The 21,926-nt window shown below is 41.2% G+C and overlaps 1 long non-coding RNA gene across 4 annotated transcripts in view; it reads right to left on the bottom strand.

The window, feature by feature from the left end:
* The window catches only part of LOC121871501, a 128,118-nt gene that overhangs the window by 96,984 nt on the left and 9,208 nt on the right, over positions 1 to 21,926 (bottom strand). For all 4 annotated transcript variants that reach the window (XR_006089880.1, XR_006089879.1, XR_006089882.1 and 1 more), the window contains exon 2: positions 20,471 to 20,621. This is a non-coding gene — a long non-coding RNA (uncharacterized LOC121871501). The remainder of the gene's footprint in view (positions 1 to 20,470; positions 20,622 to 21,926) is intronic.

The following is a 21,926-nucleotide window of genomic DNA, read 5'->3' on the forward strand; positions in this document are numbered from 1 at the left end:
TAGTGCGGCAGTCGTGTACCATAATTTATCACGTTGAAACTTTGTAACTAAGTTCAGCAAGTTTAATTTTTACCTTCTCGTCTGTGGTGTGTGTGTGTGTGTGTGTGTGTGTGTGTGTGTGTGTGTGTGTTAAGGAAGTGCAGGTGAACAAACATTGTACATAAACACTAAAGGTAAACAAACACTAAACCTAAACACCATATAGATATACAAACAGTTTTTATATAACAGTTGTAAGTATATTTACAACTCTGGTAAGTGTGGGGTCAGACAAGTACAACAACAGCAACAACAACAACCACAACAACAACAACAACCACAACAACAACCACAACAACAACAACAACAACAACAACAACAACAACAACCACAACAACAACCACAACAACAACAACAACAACAACAACAACAACAACAACAACAACAACCACAACAACAACAACAACCACAACAACAACGATCAACAACAACGACCAAAACTACAAATAATTTTAGGGCCACAAACCTTGACCTAATATTTAAGGAATTTTAGGTACAGAAGCCATGGAAAGAGAAAGAAATAGATAGATAGATATAGATACAGGTGGATAGATAGATAGATAGATATAGATATAGGTGGATAGATAGAGAGATAGATAGATAGATATAGATATAGGTGGATAGATAGATAGATAGATAGATATAGATACAGGTGGATAGATAGAGAGATAGATAGATAGATATAGATACAGGTGGATAGATAGATAGAGAGAGAGAGAGAGAGAGAGAGAGAGAGAGAGAGAGAGAGAGAGAGAGAGGAGAGATAGGCGGATAGTAATGAAGGTCTTGTTTAATTATAGATTATGCCCTAATTACTCTCTGCCAGTAATTACCCGCCACTCACTAACGACCCCTTGTGAACGACCCTCTCGCCCCCATTACGGCACCTTGCTACTCCTACTCAACCCATTAACCCAATTTGTAATTGGTTTAACTGTTACGTCCATTTACCCATTTTGTTAAGTGATTCATTTTTATGTTAATTATCCCGGTAGTAATTGTTTTTACCTGTTTTAAATTACCCGCTGTAATTGGTTTAAATGCTATACCCATTAACCTATTCTTACCCGTTATATGTTAAATTACCCATTATTTAACTGCTTGAAATTCTATCCATCCATTATATTAATTGGTCAACCTGCCGAGTCCATTAACTATTTCGTGAGTGATTTAACCAAGAAGATTACTGAAGTGATATAATGCCCTTGAGTCAGCTGCGAGTTCTGTCATGTGAGCTGAAACTGGTTTGACAATCACGCGTATGCACACACACACACACATATATATATATATATATATATATATATATATATATATATATATATATATATATATATATATATATATATATACTCTCCCAGGTGTGCGAATAATCACGACTGTACACACAGGTGAGTGAAGGGCAACACGTTCACTGAGGCTGCCCACACATCAAAGGGAGACGAGGCCTTTGGCACCTGGATTCACCTGCTCCTCCACAACACCACAATGAGGCCAGACCCATCCCCAGGCAGGATACACACACACACACTACTACTTTGCTGTCACTCGGAATCGAGTATGACGATCATCCAGTTATGATACAAAGATATGAGTTATTAAGCATGTCACCTTCGTTGGTGAGTTCTGAGGTGACTAAAGAGGTCGATACGGGACCGGCAAGGTCATCCACAGATGTTGCTTGTGTGGAGGGCTACATCTAGTGCGGGAGGGGTGGCGGCTACATCTTTCCGGCGTTGGCGCTTGTCTGCCTCGGTATGCAGTCACACACACACACACACACACGCACACGCGCACACACACACACACACACACACACAGACGAGCGTTACATGAAAAAAGGTACACACACACACACACACACAGACATATGGACAGTACAGGAACAGGGTACACACACACAGGCGGGCACTATAGGGTGGAGGTACACACAAAGAATTTTGGGCTGTGTGCATGACGGGTCGACAAAGTTCAACAAACAGCTGACACACAAAACTTGGGTCGTGTAGTGCACTGTTTTTCCGTGAGTGTGTGTGTGTGTGTGTGTGTGTGTGTGTGTGTGTGTGTGTGTGTGTGTGTGCTAAAGACTGACTTCTTGGTCTTGTTGAGAGAGAGAGAGAGAGAGAGAGAGAGAGAGAGAGAGATGAATTAAATGTTAGTCAAAGGAAGTAATGTAAATCTTAAAATGACTCTGTACACACACACACACACACACACACACACACACACAGGAAAGAAAGAATTTACATATACACACGTAGCTGGTGGGTTATACTTCATGCAAATTAGGTAGCCCGCGAAGGAGAGATTTCAGGGAGCGGGTTGAGAGAGAGCCTGCGGGCGTAAACCTAACCTAACCTAACCTAACCTAAACCTAAACCTAACCAAACCTAAACCTAACCTAACCTAACCTAACCTAAACCTAACCTAACCTAACCTAACCAATATCCTGATAACACAATTTTAAGTCATATCTGGCACTAAGGGAGGGAGGAAGGAAGGAAGGGGTGTGGTGGGGGAGAGGGAGAGAAAGAGAGTGGATGAGTTAGCGACAAGAACGAAAAAGAGAAAAAGCCAAAAGGGGAGAAGAATTAAAAGCAGTAAACACGAGGTGGAGGCTAATTAGTAGACTTAGAGAAAACACAAGAACAGGAGGGAGAGAGGGAGAGAAGGAGGGAGGGAGGGAGAGAGAGAGATGTATGAGGGAGGGAGGGAGGGAAGGAGGGAGGGAGGGAGGGAGGGAACATTGTGCTAAGTCAACACGGGGAGAAATAAGGGATGATAAAAATGATGATAACGAGACGAAGAAGAAAAGAATAAGTGAATGTTGAGGAAACTAGAAAAAATATATATTCTACACACACACACACACACACACACACACACACACACACACACACACACACACACACACACACACACACACACACACACACACACACACACACACACACACACACACACACACACATGCGTTAATGTTTATTTTCAAGAACTAAGTACATATACCATAGGAACTCATATATAAATGTGTGTTGTGTGTGTGTGTGTGTGTGTGTGTGTGTGTGTGTGTGTGTGTGTGTGTGTGTGTGTGTATGTGTGTGTGTAGAAATAAACTCCTCTTGACTACCACCACCACCACCACCACCATAACTCTCCTCCTTGACTCCACCCACCTTTTACCTCCCGGCTCCACCACAGTCATGGGAGGAGTAGGAGGAGTAGGAGGAGGAGGAGGAGTAGGAGGAGACACAGGGAGATTTACAGCACATAAACAAAACACAACAACAGCAGCATCAGTCCGGGAGAAACACAACAGCCAGGGGACCTCTCTCTCTCTCTCTCTCTCTCTCTCTCTCTCTCTCTCTCTCTCTCACTCCACGGGGTACTCCAGGACCTTCCTCTCAGACCCTCCCTATAGTGATGGGTTGACCGCGCCCCGCCTCCTACGCTTCAGCTGGTGACACACATATGATGCTGGATGACAATAACACGACCCCAGAGATTCAACTAGATAGAATACTGTATTTATTATATGTTGTTATTATTATTGTTGTTATTATTATTGTTATTATTATTATTATTTTTATTATTATTATTATTATTATTATTATTATTATTATTATTATTATTATTATTATTATCATTATCATTATTATTATTATTTTTGTTGTTGTTGATGTTACTACTACTACTACTACGACTGTTATTAGTATGGTATTAATATTAGTAGCAGTCGTAGTAATAGTAGTACGTCTTCTATTACTATTACTATTTTTTTTTTCAACGTGGCCTCCAGCCTCCCCCAATAGCCACACCTTCGCCACCATTTAATTACCTTCATATTAAATATCCTAATACATAAGTAGCTATCCTATCTGTGTTAAATTAGTTGAGCCGCAGATCTATGCGGCATTTAGTGACAGTAGCCTCATAGTCAATATCTGCAGCAGTTGTCGGAGTTGGGGCAGAAGCTCTCGTTCCCCTGAGGCAGAGCAAAGCCGACCGAAGGAGAGAGAAAGACAGTCGACATCTCATCTAGGCTGTAAGATAACTTCTGGGCTGCTGCTTCTGTTCGGAGATCACCTCCGCGAGTCTGGCGTAGAAACATCTTGCACTTGGTCCCATCTCACCAGAGGTTGTGAACACTAGAGGAGTGAAGCTGCCTTGATCAACGTTTTGAATTCTCTCCCCATATGCCCTTCTCTTGTTCTCGTTCCTCCTGTGTGCAGCATCGAGAGCTAGGTTACGGTGACATGCGGCCATGGGATCAAAAATCCTGATGTCGAAGAAAGCTCGCTGTCCCCGCGTCCAGAATCCTTATTATTGTTTTTATTATCATTATTATCATTATTATTATTATTATTATTATTATTATTATTATTATTATCAACAATCTTACACTGCAGGGGTCAGGGAAAATGAAACAAGAAGAGACAAAACAGGTAATAAAACAAAGAATATGAGACATGATGGATAAAGCAATAAGAGAAGGAATAATGATAACTGAGAGATGAGAGGGATATTTGATAAATGAAAGGAAGTGCATTTAAATATATGAAACAATTATGTAGGAGAGAAGTGTATGGGATTTATTACTTACTGTAGGATGTATGAAACTGATGATGATGTAACAGAGGAGTGTATCAGATTTATTAGGTACTAGAGGAATGTATAAAATAATCCGAAATAAAAGAAGAAAAAATAATCGGAAATAAAGGAGAAATGTATGAAATAATCGGAAATAAAAGTAAATATAATCCGAAATAAAAGATAAAAGTACGAAATAATCCGAAATAAAAGAATAACTCGTTGGATTTACCTAAGAGAGAGAAACACGACATAAACAGATGGGGATTTACTGGAATAAAACCTTACTGAATGGGATTTACGAGATAGAGGAAGACTCAGGTATGGGATTTATTGGAAAATAGACGAGTGTGTGAAATTTATTGGGAGAGGAAGATCAAGCGGTGAAATTTATTGGTTAAAAGAGGCAAACGCGGGATTTATTTGTTAAAAGACGATTACTGTTTGGAGATTTATCGGTTAAAAGTGTGCTTGGAATTTATCGGATAAAAGCAGGAAAGAGAAGAAGAATTGTAAATATAGAAGAGAAAAGATCCCCGGAATCAAATGCGGTGAAGTTCAACCAATTACACCCAATTTCAGGTGACCTTATTGCAGGCAGTCAATTTCACACGATGCAATTTCAGACAACCAATTTCACACGATGCAATTTCAGGCAAATAATTTCACATGATGCAATTTCAGACAACCAATTTCACACGATGCAATTTCAGACAACCAATTTCACGATGCAATTTCAGACAACCAATTTCATACGATGCAATTTCAGGCAAATAATTTCACATGATGCAATTTCAGGTAACCAATTTCACTTAAAACAAAAATCTGTTGACCAAAAAATCCTACATAACCAAATTTCAGGCGAAACAATTTGATATACTAATTTCAGATGACCCAGTTTTACCCAATTACACACGAACTAACTATAGATAATCCTATTTCCGATGAAGCAATTTTAGGTGCTACTTTTTTCATCTAAATTAAGTTCAATTAATTTCAGGTGAGAAAAAAAAATAAAAAAAAATAAAAAAATAAAAATAAAAAAGTTAAAATAATTGTACCCAACTTTAGACGATAAAATTATATTTGATTTAATTTGAGGTGTTAAATGACACGAGCTGTGAGAGAGAGAGAGAGAGAGAGAGAGAGAGAGAGAGAGACCCAATACTACAGAACAGCTTCACTTATTTTCATTTATCCCCAGAATTTCAAATTTAAATCAACAAACTTAATGACTTTACTGAAACTTGAAGACGGACGACAGGAAGGAAGGAAGGAAGGAAGGAAGGAAGGAAGGAAGGAAGAATTGGAAAGGGTTGGCAAGGGGAGAAACGAGGGAGAGAGGGAGGGAAAGAGGCTTGGAAAGGGGGAGAGATGCAAGGAGGGAGAAAGGGAAAGAGGGTTGAGAAGGGAAAGGGAGAGAGAAAGAGAGAGCTGGAAAAGGGAAGTAGGGGAGAGAGATAGACAAATAAGATGATGTAGGAAGTGGGAGAAAAATGGTGGAGAAGAAAGGAAAGGAGATGGAGAAAAAATTATAATAAAAGTGATGGAAAATAGACGAGAGAGAGAGAGAGAGAGAGAGAGAGATGGAAAGAAGAATCATAAAGGGAGTGGGAAGGATGAGAGGGAGATGAGTGGGATGAGAAGAACAAACGTGATAAAGAGAACATTAAAAAGAGAACAAAAGAACTATAATAGAACAAAAAACAGCAGAGAGAACATTAGTAAGAACAAGAAGAACTATCCCAGAACACAACAGGAGATAGAACATTAATAACAAAATAAGAACTATAACAGAACACATAACAGCAGAGAATAATAACAAAAGAACAAGAAGAACTATAACAGAACAACACATAACAACAGAGAACAAGAGAACAAGAAGAACTATAACAGAACAACACATAACAGCAGAGAACAAGAGAACAACAAGAACTATAACAGAACAACACATAACAACAGAGAGAACATTAATAAGTGAACAAAAACAACATCACAGAACACAACAGGAAGAACCAATATAGAGGAAACACAATAAGTTACCCGCAACACCGAGTTCTCTCCTTCAGTCCAGGATCATTTCAGGTGTATCAGCCATCAGAATCAAACACTCCATGGTCTTAAATTAATTACTAAACCTTCCCATAAACTACCATTAAAAACACTACAACTCTATCATAAAAATACAATAGTTTTCTCTCTATCTTCCTCAATAATCTTTATAGTATTTCTTTTACCTTACAATAAATCGTATCTTATTTTATTTTATATTATATTTTTTTTCCTACATACAGAGAGGCTAGTTTAGTGTGCACCCCCATATTCATCCTGTGAGCCGTAGCGTCAAAGGATTATAGGGAACAGGTTTCAAAGGGTGTGTGTGTGTGTGTGTGTGTGTGTGTATGTGTGTGTGTGTGTGTGTGTGTAACAATCCCCAGAGGTCAGGATTGTGGCAGTGAATGTTGTAGGTTATTTCAAATCCATCGTTTGTTTAGTTCTGTATTATAACTTATTTACAATAGTGTGAGAACATCAGTGTGAGGCAATATGTTTGGCCACAGTGTTGAGAGAACATTAAACAGAGAACACATCACAGAGAACAACATTGAGAGAACACATAACAGAAACAGTAATAAGAGAACGCATAACAAGATAATTGAACAAAAGTGATGGGTGAACAAGGTGAATTATGTGAACATGAAAGAGGACAACGGCGAAGGAAAAGAAAGAAGAACGAATGAAGGAGAGAGAGAGAGAGAGACACAGAGGGGAAGAGATAGAAGAGAGAGGGGAGATGAGAAGAGAAGACGCAATAATAACAGATGGAGGAGGCGATAAAGAGATATTTAGGACATAAGACGAAGGGGACGGATGAGAGGGGAAGGAACGGAGGAATGTAATGAGAAGGGTTGAAAGAAGGGGGAGGGAAGGAATGGAAGGGTGAAGGGAAGGGGGGGAAGTGAAAGGGTGAAGGGAAGGGGGGAAGTGGGAAGGTGGACCGAAATTGGAAGGGGGAGGGAAAGGTGAAGGGGGGAGGGAAGGTGGAGGGTAAGGGGAAGGGTAGAGGAAAGGTAAAGGGAAGGAGGAAGTGGAGGGAAGAGGAGAGAGGAGTGAGGGTTAAAAGGGTTAGGAGAATAGGTTAACTTTACCTGTATTTAAATTCAGGTTTAAGATAAGTTAGGCCAGAGAGAGAGAGAGAGAGAGAGAGAGAGAGAGAGAGAGAGAGAGAGAGAGAGAGTCCTAACGTCACAACAAACTAGAACCACCAACGCACACTGTAACTTCATAGGCGGGATTCTACCAAACCTGCCTAGGGCTTCACCTCGCAGCAGTAAACATCCTCTCGTCTGCACCTCCTACTTCCCTCCCCCCTTACCTAAACCCTCCCTCCTCTTCCCTCCAAACCCCCTCAACTAACCCACCGCTGCTCATGTCTCCAACATCTAAATTCACGGTAATTAAGCATCACGTATTACTTTACAATCACTCTATGACTATTTTCAATACTAATGAGCTCCCGTAATAATATACTCCATCCGACTGAACAACCTCTGATGGCCCTTGTCACATGCTATTGCCGAAATAAATAATAATAAAAAAAAATATAGGAAAATATGACGGTAAAAAAAAATATATTATGTAAAAATTGTACCCGATATGCTGAAATTCGCCCGACATTGTTGACCTCGCCAGCTTGAATTCAGCGCACGCAAATTACTTCTCTTTAAATATAGAAAAGATCCTCAATCAGGCACCACGGCTCGCTGGTTTAATAAATAATGACGCACGTTAAGTGAGTGAATTTATAAACGGCAACCCCGTGATAACTTATTGATAATTGTAGTGTGTGTGTGAGAGAGAGAGGGAGAGAGAGAGAAGGAGAGAGAGAGAGAGAGAGAGAGAGAGAGAGAGAGAGAGAGAGAGAGAGAGAGAGAGAGAGAGCACTGCAGGGTCAAGCGAGAACCCACCATTTGTCGCGTCACACCAATATGAACTAAAACAGATGGGTAAATTAAAGAGTTTCATCACTAATGACTAAATCTGCTCTGATTGTTAATAACCTTTCCCTGGGTGCTCGCTGCTGTTCTGAGTGTCCCCATCAGACGGTAATGCACCAGACGATTTGGCTGGTTCTGATTTCCTGAAGGCGATCTGAGGATGATTTGTGGGAGGTCAACATGACGTGTTTTGATTGGCTCGCCGTTGGGTTGTAAACGACCAAATTAGTTTTCTGATTGGTTAATGCGTTTTTGCTATCTTCTGATTGGATCACGAGTTGTTATTATTAGGTTATGAGTGGTTCTTATGCTTTAATTATAGTGTTCTTATTGGTTCATATATTCAGGTCAGTGCGTTCTGAGTGGTGACTGTGCGTTAATTATTGTGATGGTTTGTGTGAGGAGAAAGAGGAGAAAGAGGAAGAGGAGAATGATGATGATGATGATGATGATGATGATAATGATGATGATGAAGATGAGGATGATGATGATGATGAGGAGGAGTTTAAACAATTCTAATATAAACATGGACGTACACAAACAATATTATGAATTCATAATTATTTACAAAAAGAATAAACACACACACACACACACACACACACACACACACACACACACACACAGATGACTGACAGCCACTCACAAAACAATTATCTCCGTTAATTTGTTGTTAAATTGACCGTATTATTGATTAAGTCTCTTGTCTATTCTTCAAGGTTTTATTAAGAGGTCAAGTGTGTGTGTACATAATTTCCCATCGTCATATAAGACTGTGAAACACACACACACACACACACACACACACACACACACACACACACACACACACACACACACACACACACACACACACACACATACAAAAAGTTCAATATTAGGAAAGCCAAGCGTCCGCCATTATAATGTCCTTCTAACACACCTAGGACTAAAACCTGGAATTATTATGACTTTCAATTACCTCTTTCACCTCTGTTTTCTTCTTCTTTCTCTTCTATTGCCAATTCTCTCCTTTTTTATCTCCGTCTTCCCCTATTCTCATTCTCTCTTCTCACGCTTTCCTTTTTTTTCCTTTTCCTTGTCTATTCGTTTCTCTTGTCTATACTTTTCTCTCTCTCTTTATGATTACTTTCCACCTCCTCTTTCTGAATCCCTCCCTCCCACACCTAACTAAATCCCACACAATCCCTCCCTCCCACACCTAGCAAAATCCCACACAATCCATCCCTCCCATACCTCCCTAAATCCCACACAATCCCTCCCTCCCACACCTAACTAAATCCCACACAATCCCCCTCCCACACCTCCCCAAATCCCCACAACCTCCCTCTCCCACACCTCCCTAAATCCCATACAATCCCTCCCTCCCACACCTACCTAAATCCCACACAATCCCTCCCTCTCACACCTCCCTAAATCCCCACAATCCCTTCCTAAATCCCCCACAATCCTTCCTTTCCAGCTCGTTTTAAACCTCCTTCCCTTTCTCCTCTCATTCCTTTAAGTTACTACGCCAGGGCCCAATCACAAATTAGCTGCACGATTACACAAGTTGTAATTGGGCGATTACTGCAGCTGGTTGCTAAGAGCGGAGTGACCCGCAGACCTCTGGCGTCTTGGAGGAGAATGACTTAATTATTTGCCATCAAGGAGGAGGAAAGAATAGCCTCGAGTACAGCTTGGAGGAGATGCTGTGTGTAATTGGCTGTGATCATGGTGGAGGGATTGTTGCTGTTTAGTTGTTGATTGTGTTGTTATTGTTGTTTAGTTGTTGTTGATTGTGATGTTGTTGTTTAGTTGTTGATTGTGTTGTTATTGTTGTTTAGTTGCTGCTGTTGTTGTTGATTGTGCTGTTGTTATTGCTTAGTTGTTGATTGTGCTGTTGTTGTTATTTAGTTGTTGATTATGCTGCTGCTGTTGTTGTTGTTGTTGTTTAATTGCTGTTGATTATATTGTTGTTGTTTAATTGTTATTGATTGTGTTATTGCTATTGTTTAGTTGCTGTTGATTGTGCTGGTGTTGTTGGCTGTGCAATTGTGAAATTTGTTAAAGGTAAAATGTTGTTGTTGTTGTTATGAAACTTGTGTTGTAGATCCTCTTTTCCTATACTGTTGTTGTACAAGTTATTAACAAACCAAAAAAACAACACAAAAGAAAAAAAACACAACACAACACTGGACCACAACCACCTACAACCCACTCATCTAGACATAACAGTTGTTTTGTGATATTCTAAGGATCGTATGAGTAAATTTACCAAACACCTCAATACACACAGACAACTTGTAATAAGAAGCAGGTACCTTTTGATTACAGACAGACAGATAGACAATTAGTTATGGACAAACAGACAAAGACAGATAAAAACAGATTACTCTATACACCCACCTAGAGCAGGGAGATAATATAATGATGTACTGAATATAAATGTGAATTACTGAGTTAAAGCATAGGTATATATTGTATATTTAATAAATGATTGCTGAAGTAGAGAGAGAGAGAGAGAGAGAGAGAGAGAGAGAGAGAGAGAGAGAGAGAGAGAGAGAGAGAGAGAGAGAGAGAGAGACAATTCACCATCTTCAAAATAAACATGTAGTCTATAATTAAGTATAATCACCTCAGCCACACACACAATACATCACCCGCAGGCGAGGTACAACATACTGAGCCAGCCATGACATGCAGCCCCCAGCATTATCATTCCACAGAGTATAAATAACACTCAAAATATATATCTATCTATATTTAATCATCCTAATAAATAACTTTTTTATACCCTCGTCTGAGAGATATGAATAAAAAGAAGCATATTACTGAGGATAACATAGTGTGCTACAGAAGAACTGTGTAATGGAACGTTATTTATGGCCGTAATAAGTGAGTCATTTCTGTCAGGGAATAATCGAATTTTAGTAAGAAATGAGACACACACACACGCATACAAACACGCGCATACACATACACACGCACACACATACACACATACGCGCATAATAATGGTTGCCCCTCATGTAACAAGGATGGCCGGCCCAAGGACCACCTAGGCGGGAATTTGTTTAGGATGTAGAAGTTGTCGCCTACACAACAACCACACCCTGAGTTAACGAGTTGCTTGACCCAGTGTAAAGGAATAGTCCGAGAAGACCGGACAACTCGCCAACTGCACTGGCTAACCATTACCCTGGAACACGATCCGCAAATCGATTAACATCCAGGTTCCCAATTACTGCTGGGTAAACAGAGGCAAATGGCGTTAAGAAACTTGCCCATAGTTTCACCCTGCCCGGGGATCGACACGGGTCCACTCGCTTGGGAGGCGAGCATGCTTACCATTACCCGACAGGTCGGCACACACACACACACAAAACAACTGGTAATAAACTACCTCAGAATCCCACAATAATGAGGAAATCGCGGCTTCAACGGAGTATAAACACAAGACCCAAACATCCTAGCGGAAAACAAAGGAGCAGCGAATCCCACCCGAAGAGGATCCAACCTTCCGCGCCATTGACAGTCAAAGGCTCGGATCTCTTGTTGTTATTTGTGGCTCTCAGGAGACGACGGCAGAGGCGGATTTATTGCTCACCCGACCCAAGTCTAGTGTGTGGTGTTGCTCCTGGCTTTTTACCCTAAAGAAGAAACTGTTATTGTGGTGTTGTGTAATGGTTTTGCTGGTGTTGTGTTTTGGTGGTGATGTGAAATGGTGTTGTTGTTGTTGTGGTGTTGAATAATGAGGATTCAAGTGTCACATAAGTAACACACACACACACACACACACACACACACACACTACAGCTAAAATATAAAAGTTGGGATCTTTTTATTCACAATATAAAAAAGTAGAAAAATAAAAACTCGATCCATATAAACGCTTTTCTGGTCTTAAAAATTACAAAATAAAAATATAAACAAATCATTGGCGTTTTTACTAATATTTCAAGACTCGCCGGGAAAAAACCCGCTGACGTCCCCCGCTAAAAACCTTTATTAAAAAAACAGGAAAAATCAAGGAAAAAAGAAAGACCTTTCATAATTTTTTGCCTCCACTAAAAAGATATTTTTGAAAATATCCCTCGGAAAACTTGCAAATTTTTCTGTTCGGTAAAAAGATTTCTTTAGATTCCCTGATGGCTTTTTTTTTCTTTAGCCGATCATTTCAAAAATAGACACAAAAAGTAAAAGATTTACGAAACGCTTTTAAAAGCTTATTGTTTTTTTAGAAAGTAAAAAAGAAAAGAAAAAAACAGGTCGCTTGTGACACAGTAAAACAAACTCAAGATCAACACATACATACACAAATATTTCTATCACTACCCATAAAAAAAACTAAAAAAAAATACAAAATAAAAATAAATTGGCTCATAGTCCTTTTTTTAACCCCATACAGCTCAATATATTAAAAAGAAAAACACACAAACGCACAAAAAAACACGAAGATAAATTACCATTATTTTAACAGGAGTCATAAAATATCGTCATCTTTATCCCCCGTACAGTTGTGAAGGGGCGGAAAAAAATACCTAATATATAAAATCACATTAAAAATATTCAGTAATTATATTTCCTCGACATCAACTACATCGGCGATAAAAAAGAATTATTATTTGTATACTTTTTTTTAGATATTTTTTTTATATATTTATTTTTTTTCGGGGAATCGTTTGAAAATTATGAATGCCAAATCAGACCGGCTTAGCTTAGGGTGTTGCTCTGTTCAGGACTGGAGTGGGGAAGGGAGTGGGGGAGGGAGAAGAGGAGGAATGTGAAAGAGAGGGGAGTGGAAGAGATGCAGGGAGGGCGTATAGGAAAGGCGAGAGAAGAGAAGAGAAGAAGGTGGGATGAATTTACAGAGTTCGTCAAAGGTTTTGTTAGGTGGCAACAAGGAACGAATTGGTCTTCTGTACTCTTGAGATGTAATGCTGAAGGCTGTGTTCTATATTTTCACCACAAATTCGACACCAAGTGCACGGGAAGGTTAGGTTTTCTCATGAGTTCCGAACATACTCTATAGTCAAGTCTGATTCTGGCGGCATGACGAAGAAGAAAAAGAATAATAATAAGAAGCAGACAGACAGACAAGAAACAAGACAGACATGAACACTGTCGTCCTGGGAATTCACACGAGTTCTCAAGTTGCTGAGTTAATGAGCATGTTGGGAGAAAAACTGTGCCCACCGACCCTCCCCCCTCAATACATGATCCGTGTCTGCAGGGGCGGACCTTTCTTTAATGCAGTATTGTACTCAGGCGTTTTTGTAGAGTAAAAAGTAATTACTATTGACCTCAAAATATCTCCAAATATCAAGTGCACATAGCTTCAAAATGGCCTTTAAATTCCCATAATATTGGTTAGATTTAAAAAAAAATTTCAGGGTGGGTTCACTGTGCTTTCCATATTCCTCCACCCACAACTTCTTGTGGACCCCCCGCCCTTGATATTCCTGGATTCGCCCCTGGTCTCTATTTCTTAACTACTACTACTACTAATGATAATAATCTGAGATATCAATTACTACACAGTTTTTAACATTCGCTCTTCATATCACATCCAACAACCACACTCCAAAGCATCAGTAAACGCCGCGTCACACTCTCCCTCTACCCTAAAACACTTACTTACACCAAAAACGATACACCTTTATATATTTTTAAATGATGGTGTCTTAGTGTAAAGGTCCCTGAACGTTGAAACACCTGAATACACCTTTACAAACACAAGCACAGCAAAAGCAGCAACAACTGAATACTAGTGTAGAAAAGAGCTTGTGTGTGTGTGTGTGTGTGTGTGTGTGTGTGTGTGTGTGTGTGTGTGTGTGTGTGTGTGTGTGTGTAGGAGATAACTAGGGTGACCATCATGCATAGAGAGAGAGTGTCAGTCTGTTTCTGCGACCCTTTCAGAGAGGAGCGATGCGACCATTGATGAAGAAAATCCTCGACCCGGAACTTTCTTGATTCTTAAACCTAATCAGACTAAAATGTCCTATTCATCCTTTACACCTCACCAGAGAGAGAGAGAGCCCGTTGCTAGGTAAACGAGGATACAGTTATGGTTAAAGTTGGCACAGTGACCTTGGGTTGACGGAGGGTGAGTGGCGGAGTTCAGAACCGTGTGTGTGTGTGTGTGGGGCAGGAGAGGGGGATGGGGAAGGGGGATGGGAAAGGGGATAAGGGAAGGGGGATGGGGAGGAGGAGGAGGATGGGGGGGGATGGGTGGTAAGGTAATATATGTCGATTTTTTGTTGTTACTTATTATGTAAACAGAATCTTCGGGTGCATTAATGTGTCTACGTTGGTTTGTTCCTTATGTAAAAGATTCATTTGGTTTATTGATTATGTTTTATCTCTCTCTCTCTCTCTCTCTAAAGTTCAAAAGCTTCCTGAAGGTCATAATTAGCTCAGGAATTATAGGTCAAGGTCATTCAGGATATAATTATGATCTCTCAGGCCAGACAGGTGCCTCCCCATATATGCTTGTGTCATCATACTGTGCCAGGTAACTATGTCTTCTCCTCACGTTAAGTTGACCACGACACATTACCTGACTTAACCCTTTGAGTCTTGAAGGGTTAAATCATTGTCATTAAAGGGTTAGATCTACACTAAAGGGTTAAATTAGTCACGAAAGGGGTTAAATCATTGTAATTAAGGGGTTAAATCATCGTAATTAAGGGGTTAAATCATCGTCATCAAAGAGTTAAATCATCGTCATCAAGGGATTAAATCTTCGTCATTAAAGGATTAAATCTTCGTCATTAAAGGGTTAAATCATCGTCATTAGAGGGTTAAATCATCATTGTCTAAGGGTTGAATCATCGTCATCAAAGTGTTAAACCAGTCATCAAAGGGTTAAACCAGTCATCAAAGGTTTAAACCAACCATCAAATGGTTAAATGATCGCCGTCAAAGGGTTAAATCATAGTCATTAAGAGTTAAATCATCGTCATTAAGGGATAAAATCATCGTCATTAAGGGGTTAAATCAGATCAAAGGGTTAAAACATAGTCATTAAAGGATTAAAACAGTCATCAAAGGGTTAAAACATAGTCATTAAAGGGTTAAAACAGTCATCAAAGGGTTAAAACATAGTCATTAAAGGGTTAAAACAGTCATCAAAGGGTTAAATCAGCATCGTCATCAAAGGGTCGAACGGCCATGATACTCCTACAGTAAATGAAAAACATTTAAGCTTTAGAATGTAAATATGATCATGCCTGGAGAACACCTGACTAACCTCCCTTATGTACCTCCTAACTACGTTTCTACACAAAATTGATGAATAATAATATCTATCCAAGTAATGAATTCACTGCCATCAAAGGTACCATATTTATAATCCTCGATCAATGTAGAGTCTCTGAACATCTGACTAGGTAAAAGTCGAGTGACGTCCAAGCTGCTTCCTCGTGTACTGAGTGTATCGGTGGGCTGTATATGGGACAGACTTGTAATTAGAGTAAGGATATCAAACCTAAATTAAAAGACAAAAAAATAATATTGATGTTTTGATAATGATGAGAGTCAATCTAAAACTCCATATATATTATATAGGTTTGTGTTGTTTCCCGGCTTGGCATAGGTTAGGTATAGCCTATAGAGCCTTCACTGTCACAGTTCATCATTACACACTACATCACTATCATCACACACCACCACCACCATCACACACCATCACCATCACACACCATCACCATCACACACCACCACCATCACACACCATCATCATCACACACCACCACCATCACACACCACCACCATCACACACCATCATCATCACACACCACCACCATCACACACCATCACCATCACACACCATCACCATCACACACCACCACCAGTAACACCCGTCTATGCCCTCAAAACTCTGGGGTCGATGATCAGACGCCAGGTGAGGAAGTTAATTAGTGGTGGGTTCAGGTGTACGGGAGTAAATAGCAATCTCCTGTCTCCCTATAATGACTTATATTACGTCACTATAGTTAACCTTGAGAACACAGTGGAAATAATATATAACGAAAAATTTTGGAAAAGGACATCAGGAGTCATAACAGTTATTTGATGTCATATTCACTTAAAATATGTATCTATTAACAATAATGAAATAGTAAAACTGTGGAGGAAATATATACATAGACGTAGTTATACTTAAACTATTACAACTTTAAAATCCCTATCCTCTAGAAATGAAACATGCGACCCAAGACACCCGCCCCACCCCCCCCCAGTCGTGAAGAGGGGCAGCCTCCTATTGTCCCCCACACTAGTACACTGGACCAGCAAGTGTTTTATAGTCAAGGGGACCAGACACTCATAATATACTGGCTGGGACTCTCGGGTCATCAGGTGGCCGTGTGTCACTCTAGACTGGGTAATGCAGAGCGTGGCCAGAGCTGTCTCCCACCTCCATGGCATTCTGGGATACTGAACGTCCAGGGGCATATCTCTGTTGTAATCTCCCGGAGCTATTTTGAGCCAACCTTGATCTGACAGTGCTGCCAGGCATTACATACACGGCACAGGGGCTGGACGGGACACAGCCATGTCCACCTTCTCATTACTAGAAACATTTCCATGTACAGGTACTCAGCATAAACCGGCCTGATGGTCATGTCGCCCCATAAGGATGACCCATTATCATTATTTTAAGAACCAGAGGGTGGAGCAGGTTATGAGACTCTCAAGCTTGGAGGGTGTAGTGACGTCTCTAAAAATGTTAAAGCTCCTCTTCTCGAGGGTGATAATCACAGAGTCGTAAAAATGAAGTAGCAGCAGTCGGTATGACACAGCTTTGGGACAAGGCTGGAAGAATACTCCTAGTCCGTCTCCAGTGTAAAGATAGGAAGCGAGTACACAACCTGGGATGCTGTCCCCAAAACACCAGCCGCAGCAACATCTGTTCCTGATAATCAGCTTTTGTCTCAGTGAGGCGTCGACAGAAGTGCACCTTGGTGGGAGTCCAGGGAGCGACTGCCGGAAACTTCACTGGACAAATTGGAGTGTGAGGGAGGCGGTGATTACACAGCACCAAGTGACGTCAGCAAGACACCTTGGACGGTTAACATGAACAGGGAAGTAATCCTCACCTAAACACCGCAGTGAAGATAAGATTAAGCAAAGGGGATAAATGGTTGATAAGATAACGGATACTAAAAAAAATAATTAAGGAGAAGAAATGATGGAAAAAGCCAATGAAAATAAAAATACATAGAAGAAACCCAACTGAAAGACAACAAAATACACAGCACTAGTCTGGTAATTTAGGTATAGTGACGTAAGAAGGAAATTCCCATAACAACCTGAGGGGTCTTCAATAACATAACATAACACCATCCTACAAACCCGAGTCAATACTACCCGATGATAGACGACTGGACAAACACGAGGCAGACTAAGATAAAAACATACACATCCTCTCCAATACTAGCATCATGGCAGTCAACGAGAGGTAGTCAGTCCACATGACCCTGGCTCGCCTCACACGGTAAAAAAAAAATGACGACGTGTAAAATAAAGAAAATATTCCATTTACTAATGAGTTCACACTGAGGATGTTACACGAAGGTATTAATGTGATTGAATGTCAGTAAATGAAGAGAGAAAATGTGTTATGTTTGTGCTCTCTGTTGCAGCCACCGTGCAACATGGCAGGGATGACGGGGCTTTGCAATATTGAAGAGAAAAATGATCTTATGGAATTAAAGACAAAATCAGCTTACGATACTGACGTTTTATATAACCCCCAGTAACAGCCAACAGCATACTCACAACTTAAGCATCTATCTACAACACATTCACAACCCCAGCATCTGCCTACAATCGTCACAACCCCAACCATAGCCTATAACATTCACAATCTCAGTATCACCAAAAAGAAACATTACCACCTCGTCACCACCTAACGACTCCCCCCTCCCTCCCTTGGAAAATGACAAATTATCCCCCGCTCGTTAACTGACCCCCTGCGAGACACCCACCACTCACCAGCTGCTGCGAGGGATGGATCGAGTACCACCTGTCTCGGTAGGGTGGAGGGTGTGGGTGGATAGTGTGGAGGGTGTGGGTGGATAGTGTGGAGGGTGTGGGTGGATAGTGAGGAGGGTGTGGGTGGATAGTGAGGAGGGTGTGGGTAGATAGTGAGGAGGGTGTGGGTGGATAGTGAGGAGGGGTAATGGGTGGATGAATGTGGAGGTGTGGAGTGGATAGTGTGGAGTGTGGGTGGATAGTGTGGAGGGTGTGGTGGATGGTGTGGAGGTGTGGGTGGATGGTGTGGAGGTGTGGGTGGATGGTGTGGAGGGTGTGGGTGGATGGTGTGGAGGGTGTGGGTGGATGGTGAGGAGGGTGTGGGTGGATGGTGAAGAGGGGTGTGGGTGAATGGTGAGGAGGGGGTGTGGGTGGATAGTGCAGGGTGTGGGTTGGTGGGGGTATGGGTGTGTGGGGTGGACGGTGTGGGTGGATGGGTTGCAGGGGTGTGGGTGAATTAGGTGCAGGGTGTGGGTGGGTAAGGTGCAGGGTGTGGGTGGGTAAGGTGCAGGGTGTGGGTGGGTAAGGTGTATCAGCATCTTACCATGAACTAAACGTGGCATAAAGCAATCAACTCACTTATTAAAACCCTCACCGTATGTAAACTAATGATTACATAAGTACAGTTGGAAAGCCAGGTGCACGGAGCTCCATTAACGACAGGTGTGGGAGAGATGAACAGGTTTAGAGTGGCTGGCAGCGGTGAGGCGTCCGGATGTGTTAAGTACTGACTGTGTGTGGTGGTGGTGACTGTGTGTGTGTGGTGGTGACTGTGTGTGTGGTGGTGACTGTGTGTGTGGTGATGACTGTGTGTGTGGTGGTGACTGTGTGTGTGGTGGTGATTGTGTGTGTGGTGATGACTGTTAAATGTAAGGGACCATAAGTGACCTGTTAAGTGACGTAGACCAAAAGTGACCTGTTAAGTGCAGGGAACACCATTTTCCCCAATTTTCTGTAATGGGCATCGCTTAACAAACATCAAACTCCATAAAAGTTCATTGGTTTTTTTTTTTGGAATATTGGCGAAATCACTTCTCCCTTTCTTTCTTTTTTTTCATGTTTTTTTTTTGTGTGTGTAAAAAAAATACAAGTTTCCACCTGAAATGTGAATCGTGGCCCATAGCGGTGTGTTTCCCTTCCGGTGAGCTGTAACGACTCACTACCTCCAGTAGCCATCAGTGAGAGAACACGAGGAAGTTACCATGCGAGAGTGTCATTACGAGTGTGTGTGTGTGTGTGTGAGGACCAGTTACCACCACCTGGGTAATGAGTGAGGTCTTCACACCAATACTCGCCTCGCTTCACTAAACTCTCCCCCCCCACACACACACACACACGAAACACAGCCCCGTAATGGTGAAATAAATACCGCCTGAATGGAATAAGAAAATAATTGGGTTTCGTAATGCATTCCCAGATCTTATACCAGTAAGTGAGAAAAGGCGGGAAAGAGTTCAATGTTTATTCATTTTTCGCGGCAAAACCAAAGGGGAAAAAAAGGTAATGTAAACAAAGAATTAATATTATGGGCCATTGTTGTTATAGTGATGATGCTATATGTAAATGTTCACTGACAGGTAATAAAACTCTCCACTATTGATTACTTTGGTCACTCTTACGACGACGTGAACTTAATATTAAAATTCCCACCTGTACTTACTTTACGAGGTACTTAACCTGACACCTGTGGGTTACCAATTATCTAAGGTTCGTATGTTGAAATTTCCTCGTAACTGAGATATAAACACCCTCGCTTATCTAATTACACTCAAACAACAATAATCAAAGTTGAAAATGGCATAAAAATAATACTGAGACTTTACCTTATCTGGATGCATTTCAGGACAAAATCAGTGTTTAAAATCTTCGTAAATCTGGAGATATTTGTTGTTGTGGTGGTGGTGGTGTCGGTAGAGGGGTTACGTCACCAGCAGCAGTAGTCGTAGTAACAGGGGTCAACACGCTCACACTTACCTGCAATAAAAACCAATACCACAGTCACACTCGACAGCTCAGGTATGGCACAATATAACAGGTGAGTGAGTCTTAGCACCTCTTAAAAAAAGGTGTTAATACCCGCTTAGTTTATCGTAATGTTTACTTAGGGTATACACCAGGTGGTTTTGTAAGTTAGGTTAGGTTAGGTTAGGTAAGAGTTGCTTACATTTAGAATGGGTTAGGTGAGGTAATATTTGGGTGAATTAACAAAGTGAGTTTAATTGAGGCTTGAGTACATTAACCTAACTACTACTACTACTACTACTACTACTACTACTATCATCACTATGAAAACAATGACTCTCCCTCTACCTCTCTCCAGCCTCCACCTCAAGGAATTAGTACAATCATCACGAGTCAACCATTACCACCAGACGATGAAGGAATCAAGGTAGGGAAGGAGGAGGAGGAGGAGGAAGGAAGGGAGAGAAGAGGAGGAGGGGGTGGGAGGGGGGGGTAGGGAGAAGGCTCTTAAGGGGTAATAATTAAGTGATCAGAGATATAACACAGGAAGAGAGATGGGAGGTGAAGTAGTATCTAGTTGAGTCTCCCCTTCCACATTCTTCATTTTTTCTTGTGGCTTCCTCTCGTTTCCTAAGACTTAAAGATAGTTCAATTTTTTCCCAGTTTCCCAATGTTTCGTCCCTAATTACAACTCGCAATCCTCAGTAAGTCATCAACTTAACATGCATGGTGGTGATGGTGGTAGTGGTGATGGTGGCAGTGGTGATGGTGTGTGGTGAGGGTAATGGTGGAGATCGTAGTAGTGGTGGTGGTGGTGGTGGTGGTATTGATGATCGTAGTGGTGGTGTTGGTGATCGTGGTGGTGGTGGTGGTGGTGACGGTGGTAGTGGTATTGGTAATTGTGGTAGTGGTGTTGGTGATCGTGTTGGTGGTGGTGGTGGTGGTGGCCCGGGGTCGTCTTGCAACAGGTGGGCGGCCCCGGTAGCTACCCTTCAACACACTCGCCTTTGTTCTCCTGTCAGAGCCTCTCCCGATAACCAGTCCTTGAATTTCTCGGAGCTGCGTATGCAAAACTTTTCCTCCTCTACCTGGTGGCGTGAGCTTGAATCCGACTTGTTTTTAATGAAGCTAAGCTGGAGACGTGAGAATCCATGTAGCTGTTTCAATTTATAAGCTTACTGGTGACGTGAGAATGTATCCAGCTGTCCCCATTAAGCTAATTGGAGACGGAGAATGCATCCTATCTGCCTCTACTAAGCTAACTGTACACCTGAGGATAAATCTTCATTACGTCAACTAGAGAAGTGAGAAGGAGTT

This window comes from Homarus americanus, unplaced genomic scaffold (assembly GCF_018991925.1).
Source record: "Homarus americanus isolate GMGI-L3 unplaced genomic scaffold, GMGI_Hamer_2.0 scaffold45698, whole genome shotgun sequence".
NCBI lineage: Eukaryota > Metazoa > Arthropoda > Malacostraca > Decapoda > Nephropidae > Homarus > Homarus americanus.